This window comes from Homarus americanus, unplaced genomic scaffold, assembly GCF_018991925.1.
Source record: "Homarus americanus isolate GMGI-L3 unplaced genomic scaffold, GMGI_Hamer_2.0 scaffold39158, whole genome shotgun sequence".
In the NCBI taxonomy this organism is placed as follows: Eukaryota; Metazoa; Arthropoda; class Malacostraca; order Decapoda; family Nephropidae; genus Homarus; species Homarus americanus.
In genome coordinates this window covers 27,597-35,688 of record NW_024740795.1, presented here as the reverse complement: position 1 = coordinate 35,688, position 8,092 = coordinate 27,597, and positions in this window count along the sequence as shown.

The following is an 8,092-nucleotide window of genomic DNA, read 5'->3' as shown; positions in this document are numbered from 1 at the left end:
CCACCCACGCCTCTCTCTCACCCATTCCTCTCCCCACCCAGCCCCTCACCATGCCTCCACCCATGCCTTCACCCCACATCCCTCCCCACCCACGCTCTCCCCACCCATGCCCTCTGTCACCCATGCCTTCTTCCACCCTCCTCTCCCCACCCATCCCTCTCTCACCCACCCTCCCACCCAGCCCTCTCACCCATTCCTTCCCACCTATTCCTCTCTCACCCATTCCCTCTCTCTCCCCACCCATTCCCTCCTCCCCACCCATTCCTCTCCCACCCATTCCCTCTCCTCACCCACGCCTCCTCCCCATCCTCCCCACACTCTCTCCTCACCCACGCCTCTCCTCACCCATTCCCTCTCCTCACCCACGCCTCTCCCTCACCCATGCCTCTCTCACCCACGCCTCCTCACCCACGCCCCTCTCTCCTCACCCATGCCTTCTCTCACCCATGCCTTCTGTCACCTATTCCTTCTCTCATCTATTCCTTCTCTCACCTACGCCTTCTCTCACCTATTCCTTCTCTCACCTACGCCTTCTCTCACCTACGCCTTCTCTCACCTATTCCTTCTCTCACCTATGCCTTCTCTCACCTATGCCTTCTCTCACCTATTCCTTCTCTCACCTATTCCTTCTCTCACCTACGCCTTCTCTCACCTATTCCTTCTCTCACCTATTCCTTCTCTCACCTATTCCTTCTCTCACCTATTCCTTCTCTCACCTATTCCTTCTCTCACCTACGCCTTCTCTCACCTATTCCTTCTCTCACCTAAGCCTTCTCTCATATATGCAAATCTTATTCACAGACGGAACAAACTATTTACTTGGCCTCCCAACGTCCACGTGTTATAGGTGAACAATCCACTGTGTTATTCATCTACTTAGTAAAAGAACAGTGAACAATTGGGTAGTTTTATCCCTGTTTTTCTGATTTGTGTTTATGATTGTTTGCTTGAATGTTTTACGTGTTATTAAACTTTGTTGTTATGTCATGTTGCAGTTAAGTGTTGTCGTCAGGTGTTGGAGTCAAATGTTGTAGTTAAGTGTTGTAGTCAGGTGTTGGAGTCAAATGTTGTAGTTAAGTGTTGTAGTCAGGTGTTGGAGTCAAATGTTGCAGTTAAGTGTTGTCGTCAGGTGTTGGAGTCAAATGTTGTAGTTAAGTGTTGTAGTCAGGTGTTGGAGTCAAATGTTGTAGTTAAGTGTTGTCGTCAGGTGTTGGAGTCAAATGTTGTAGTTAAGTGTGGTAGTCAGGTGTTGGAGTCAAATGTTGTAGTTAAGTGTGGTAGTCAGGTGTTGGAGTCAAATGTTGTAGTTAAGTGTTGTAGTCAGGTGTTGGAGTCAAATGTTGTAGTTAAGTGTTGTAGTCAGGTGTATGATTACTGTTGTTTCACTCCTCTTAGATAGATAAGTTATCCTCATTTAGCTCATCTTTATCGCCTTTGTTTGTATTGGCTTTTGTGATGTGTTGTGTCGTGCTCTGGGGTATAATGTTGTATGTTTACTGTCACCAGAAGTAAGACGATATTGTTGTTATTAGTAGCGGACTCGTGGCTCACCTGGACATATTAGTTATCTCTCTCTTTATTTCACCTGTTGATGAAATATTCTAATGCTAAGCTAACCTAACGTAAGCTCATATAATATTGTCTAACCTAACCCAATCAAATCCCAATCAACCAACCCAGCCCAACTCCCCCCAACCCACCCAACAGCCAGCCCACCCAGCCCACCCGGCCCAGCTCACCCAACCCAGCCCACAACTCAGCCCGGCCCAACCCAACTCAACCCAACCCAACTCGATTTAACCCCCAAATAGTGTTAGTGAGCATATCAGTTTACCCCGTAATGACACACAACTGGCGCCAACTTACTCACCTGCTAACGTACCATGAAGGCTACGTAACAAACTCATGGTATCAACTGTCAGCGAGGCGGGACCCACAACAAGAAAGCATCATCACTGTCTACAGATCGGCAGAGATGGTCGAGAATCATAATAATTTTTTTGTCCCGTTCCTCGTGCGTTGGCGTCGAGATGTGTTGTTGTTGATCATCAGACCAACAGAAGCTTATATGGGGGGAGAGAGGATGTTGGAGCAAGGTCTTGAATAGAGAGGAACTAGTTCGTCAGATAACATAATTATTTAGGGTAGTCAATCTGTGAACTCTCAGATGACACACAGTTTGAAATACAAAACATCGATTTTTGGGTTTACTTAGATTTATCGTACTGGTGTTTAAAATATTTCAGTAGCTAGTAACTTAAAAGCAAACATCACTAGCAGCTTATTTACTGTATTTAAGTCCATTCTCCTGTTGCTATTCAAAGCTTCTTTTTTTTTTTTGGAAACGATGTAAACTTTTATGACTATTTTCATACACTTTATCCGACACTCTCTCTATGTACCGACCAGCCTGACTTTCTGTTCATATTTTTAAAGCTTCTAGTTGGTGTTTTTGCTCTTGTTGATGGCGTCTTTTATCGGGGTTTGTGTGTGAGGATTAATGCATGTTCAGAAGTATTGGTTGATTCATAGTGACTCACAAGGATGTCTATTGAACCACGTACAATACCTTACCTTACTAGACTAACAGGAAGGGAAGTTATAGGGTAGCAGAAGGAGTTTCAGTGTCACCTTAAGGGGTTTCGACGTTTAGGGATATACAGTGTTAAGGGGTTTCAGTATTAAGCTAAGGGGTTTACAGTCAGTTAATGGGTTTCAATATTTCGTTTGGGGGTTTCAGTAGTAAGTTAAGGGTTTTGAGTGGTAGTTAAGGCGCTTCAATATAAAATTAAGAGCTCTACATTGTTAATTAAAGAGTTCCAATAATAAAGTTAGGAGGTTTACAGTGATAGTTAAGGGGTTTTTGAGCTTATAATAATCAAAGCCGCCCCCCCCCCCAAAAAAAAAGCCAAACAAACCAGTTGTGTCGCTGATGAATAACTTAAGACAGGAGGTAATACAATTTAACGCCTGTGAAAGTGAAAGTGGATCCCATAAACCAGATGACCCGTTAGGGACAGTTAGGATACAACACACTGTATACTGAGCCTTTGGTACACAAGGAGGCAACGTGGTCAGAACTGTACTAGACTGCCTTTACTCACCTATATTGCCTCAGGATCGAACCAACAACCCTTAAAACAGGGGCTAAGTGATGTATCCACTCAGCCACCGCTTGCCTCACTCCTTCATAGTTTGAGGAAAAACATGAACCATTTTTTTTTTTTTTACTCTGGGTTGCATAATATAGTACACGCTTTTTTTTTACCGTATAAGGTTATGTCTGGAATGTCGAGATGACCTTAACGTAGGGACTGGTTGGTTGAAAATAAGAGAAAAAATAATAATAATAATAATAATAATAATAATAATAATAATAATAATAATAATAATAATAATAATAATAATAATACCAGTAGGAATAATATTTGTATTTATTTTATTTAATTTTTTATTCCTGTAAATCTGAAATGAATAGTAAAAATAGTTTCTATATTCCAATACGAGTAAATTAAGACAATAGGAACACAATGCCTTCTTAACTCTCTGCCATAATGTTCTCGCTATCTTATCATACACATGTTGCTATATTGATCCAGTCCATAACAAGATATAATATATGTCTGGTGTACCCCCTTGTCGCCCTGTCTCCTACACCAGCTCAACAACACGTTCACCATCCTAGTCTCCTACACCACCTCAACAACACGTTCACCATCCTCGTCTCCTACACCACCTCAGCAACACGTTCACCATCCTCGTCTCCTACACCACCTCAGCAACACGTTCACCATCCTCGTCTCCTACACCACCAAGCAGAACTGTGGCCTCATTCGTAAATGTTGTTTCAGGCAGGATGGTCCTCGGCCCAAGACTTGACGGGTGATGCCAAGCTTCCTCTACCACCAGGGCAAGGTCAGTACTATTACTGCTGTTCTCTTTATGACGTGATGGACAAGTACCTTTATTAATTTTTGGGCGTGTCTTTGTCTGTCATGCGCTGGTAGTTATTTTATGGAAACACAATATTCCTACTTGAATGTCGTGATTGAACCTGAGTAAGTAGAGCGGCAATGATGATGACGATATTATCCGCTCGAGGGTGTGTGGCTGGGGTCCTGGTATCATCCACTGGAAGGTGCGTGGCTGGGGTCCTGGTATCATCCACTCGAAGGTGCGTGGCTGGGGTCCTGGTATCATCCACTTAAGGGTGCGTGGCTGGGGTCAGTGTCTGCCAAGATATTCAGGTGAACGAGTCGAACGTCATATATTTTTTTTTTTTCATGAATGTGCTTTTTTTTCCTGGGAATGAGGGTCTCTTAGGTTCACTACTTGTGATTATCCAGTGTAGGGGTTATGTCTGCCGCAGTGTGTCGGTAGTGAGTTCCGTGCAGGTGTTGCTAATGACAACTTTGGTCGCTAGGTTGAGAACATAATTTCTAAATTGACTCCTATATATTATTTTTAGTGTTCCGACATTTTACTTGTAACTTTTAGGTGTTTGTTAAACTTAGGAACCAAAATGATTTGTGATTTTACACTGCATTCTCTGGCTGGGCGATTTTAGACTGGTGCCTTTAGCTTGAGCCTTTAAACTGGGTTACTTTGACTGGAGCCATTAGCTGGAACCTTTAAACTGGTTTCCTCCCTAATCTACCTTTCTCCCTCTCTCTCCCATCCACCTTCACCCATTTTTCCCCAACCACCTTTTTCCCTCACTCCCAGCTCACATTGCCCTTATCACTCAATTTGTCCACTCAAAAAAACTTGTCTTTCCACCATAATTTACGTCGTGCCAAAATATCACAAAAACTTACTTGGTTACACAGCAGCACTAGCAACATAACCCTGACCAACGCCACCAGGATAGACATCACAGTACATAAATATTAAACATAATCACGAAATTGGGTCCCATAAGCATGACGGCCATGTTAGAGACAATATGGATACAGCACACCGTATACTAAGCCTTCGTTACATAAGGAGGCATTGCATTCAGTCGCCTTCATTCCCCACATGTTATGTAAGGTACCCATTTACAGCTGGGTAGACTTGGGGTGCCCCGCGATCGAACCAACGACCCTTAGGACAGTTGACTTGCTCTTCTCCACTCAGCCATTGTACCTCCCAAAACGCATCAGAAATACAGTAAGAAATACACCATATACAGACTAACAATAACATAACTCCTGTACTTTATAATATTCTTCAAGATTTACCAAAGAAAACCTTACTTAAACTACCACAAGAGAGACGTATCTTCATGTTTATTGGTTAATGTCTAGTGTATAATATAGCCCAGACTGAGCACTTAAAGACCCCCAGTTATTGAAGCTCAGGTAATACACCATCATTAACTCCAGCCTCCTACTTATCCCTGAACTCTTGACTACAACTGTGTCACAATCATAGAGGTAATCTTGTCTTCTCCCTCTGTATAAGTCTTTAAGTCCTTGACCCCAGCATTTGTCTTCCTTTGTCTCCCTTCATGTTCCTACTTCGTGTCTCCATTACTTATATTCTTGTGTGTAAGTGTGCAATGTTACATACTTATACTTATTGTGTAGTGTACCTTGACTCTCGCTTATACTCTGTGCTGTGTGTAGAGTGCATCTTCTTTGACTTACACTTATACTCTTCCTGGTATTACTCTTATACTTCTAAGAAAATATATTTCCTGGAATTAAAAACATCAGGAATTACCCACAACTCGTCATCCTGTTGAAGTATATTTTCCCCACTCCACTTTTTCTTCCTTATCCAATTGAATATTTCCTCCCCACTCAACCTCTCTTTTCCTCACCTTGTAGAGACGTGTTACATATCACTCATGGCCAGAAACATCGATCCTTCTACCTCAACCACAGTGTTTATATCGTCTATACAAGTTATGGAATCTATTATCACCCAACAAGGCCTCGTTCTTACTGAAAATACTAGAATTATGTGGTGTTTAAGTCTATTGTTATGTAGCGTTGGTTTCACTGTGGCCTAAGTAAGAAGCTTTCTTTCGTTGGTGTAAATAATTCTCAAGCCTCCAGCAGTATTTGGCATCAGGTTAGTCTCACCAGATTTATACTTCTCTCCTTATCTCAAAGATCTCTTGCTTAATTATCCAGATGCAGCATCCAATCTGTAGTGGATGAGTCACATTAGATATAAAAAAAGAGAAAAAAAATATCCAGATAAAGCCAGGAGTGCCTAGGGGTGTGTTCTTGACCCTACGCTGTTTCTTTTAGGTATTAATGACCTTCTCCCTCCCCTGATGAACAAACATATTGACTCATGTGTTGATGATCTCAATCTCCAAAAGTGTGGTTTTTACCGTACTGCTCATCAGACCTCCGCCCATCTCCCGGCAGGTCGGTTTAAATGTCACTTCCACTCTCCGTTCTGATCTGGCAGCAGCGAGTTGCACAGTGAGGAAAGAGTAGCCTTGTAACATTTAATATTTCCAGAGCTTAAATATTACACACACACACACACACACACACACACACAGACACACACACACAGACACTTCTCGTAAGCAGGACATCGTTCAGCCATCTGTCTTGTCAATTATAACTGCTGCTGTTACTATCTTGGCCTAACTATGTCCTCTTATTCGTCTTGATATCATATTATCATATCACTTACCATGAAAAATGATCCTTGGAAGTTAGTCTATTGTTCCGCTCTCCAATTACTCATTCTGTACAGGTATGATGTTCACCTGTCAGTCCAAAACACCTCTGACATATTTAAGCAGTTATGTCCCGATTTTTCTTAGTCTTCAACAAAAATCTGACTAACGTTACCTGCTTCGACAGAGATACAACGCCCTCCTTCAGCCTCCTCCGTCATCCCTTCCACCATTCATTATCTTCAGTGTCATCATTGCGTCTCAAGTTTCACCCCCACACACACATTATTCGCTGATCCAGGTCATATTACTAATACATTTTTTTTTAAGTTCCACTGGTAGGAATATTTTTGGCTCCTGTTACCAGCACGTCTAGTCAACTCTCTCTCCCTGGCACCTGAAGTGTAAACAAGTGTGAGTATGGAGGTAGTGGGAGGTGTGTTACTGGACGCTGGCGTAAGAGAACACCCAAAACCACAAAGTAGGTCTGTATTTTACCTATTGAATGTGCAACAATACAGCCATGCCTTTGTAGGACATCGGATGGACGTTATGGTAAACATGCATGTTTGGAAATAAGTGTGGGCGTTTGTGTGGCCACGTGGGTGTATCAGGGCGTCCGTGGGCGTGTGTACCGTCACAGACCCGTCCATCAGCCGTGGCTCCTCCCGAACATCACCGTCCACCTTCAATGTTTTCCAGTTTTTTGTAACATTTTAGAAGCAACCTTGAGTTTTTTTGTGCGTCCGATTTGGGCAGTTCCTCGTGTGTTGACGAAGATTACCTACACGCCATACTCATCTCTTGAGACTATAGAGAGTAGTAATTACCCCATCTTTTATGACCCCGCTAAGAACCGGGTTGACTAAAGAGTACTCTGTAGTTGATTAGAAAATGGGGTTCAGGTTTCTAATGACGAAGGAGAGAGAGAGAGAGCGAGGAGGGGGGGGGGAGGCATGGTGAGGGCTCCAACAACCGGCCGGTGGTTGTGGTGGGGCTGGACTACCTAAATGTCAGAGTGTGATGGGACCTGGTCTGCCCTGGGCGACTCACTGCGCCACCTGCCTCGCTCCTCCACACCACACTACTTCACCCCCTTCCTCGTCCCCTCCGGCCTCCCTCGTCTTCTTCGGCCTCGCCTCGTCCACTCCGGGAGGTCCTCTACGTTCCTTTCCCCCGGGAGAACACTACGTCACCCCCCTCGTCGCCCCCCTCTTCAGGAGACTTTCTCCTTTACCCCCAGCAAGAGGTTTCTTCATCCCACCTACCCGGCAGCAGTGCATCATCTCGTACACATCAAACTCCTCCTCCCCCTCCTCTTCCTCCTCTTGTCTCAATTCTTCTTCTTCTTCCCCTCTTCTTTTTTCCTCTGCCTTCTCTTTTTCCTTGTTTCTTCTGCCGCCTCCTCCTTCTCCTCCTCTTTCTCGTTTCTTCGGCCTTCTCCTCCACCTATCTTCCCTATCT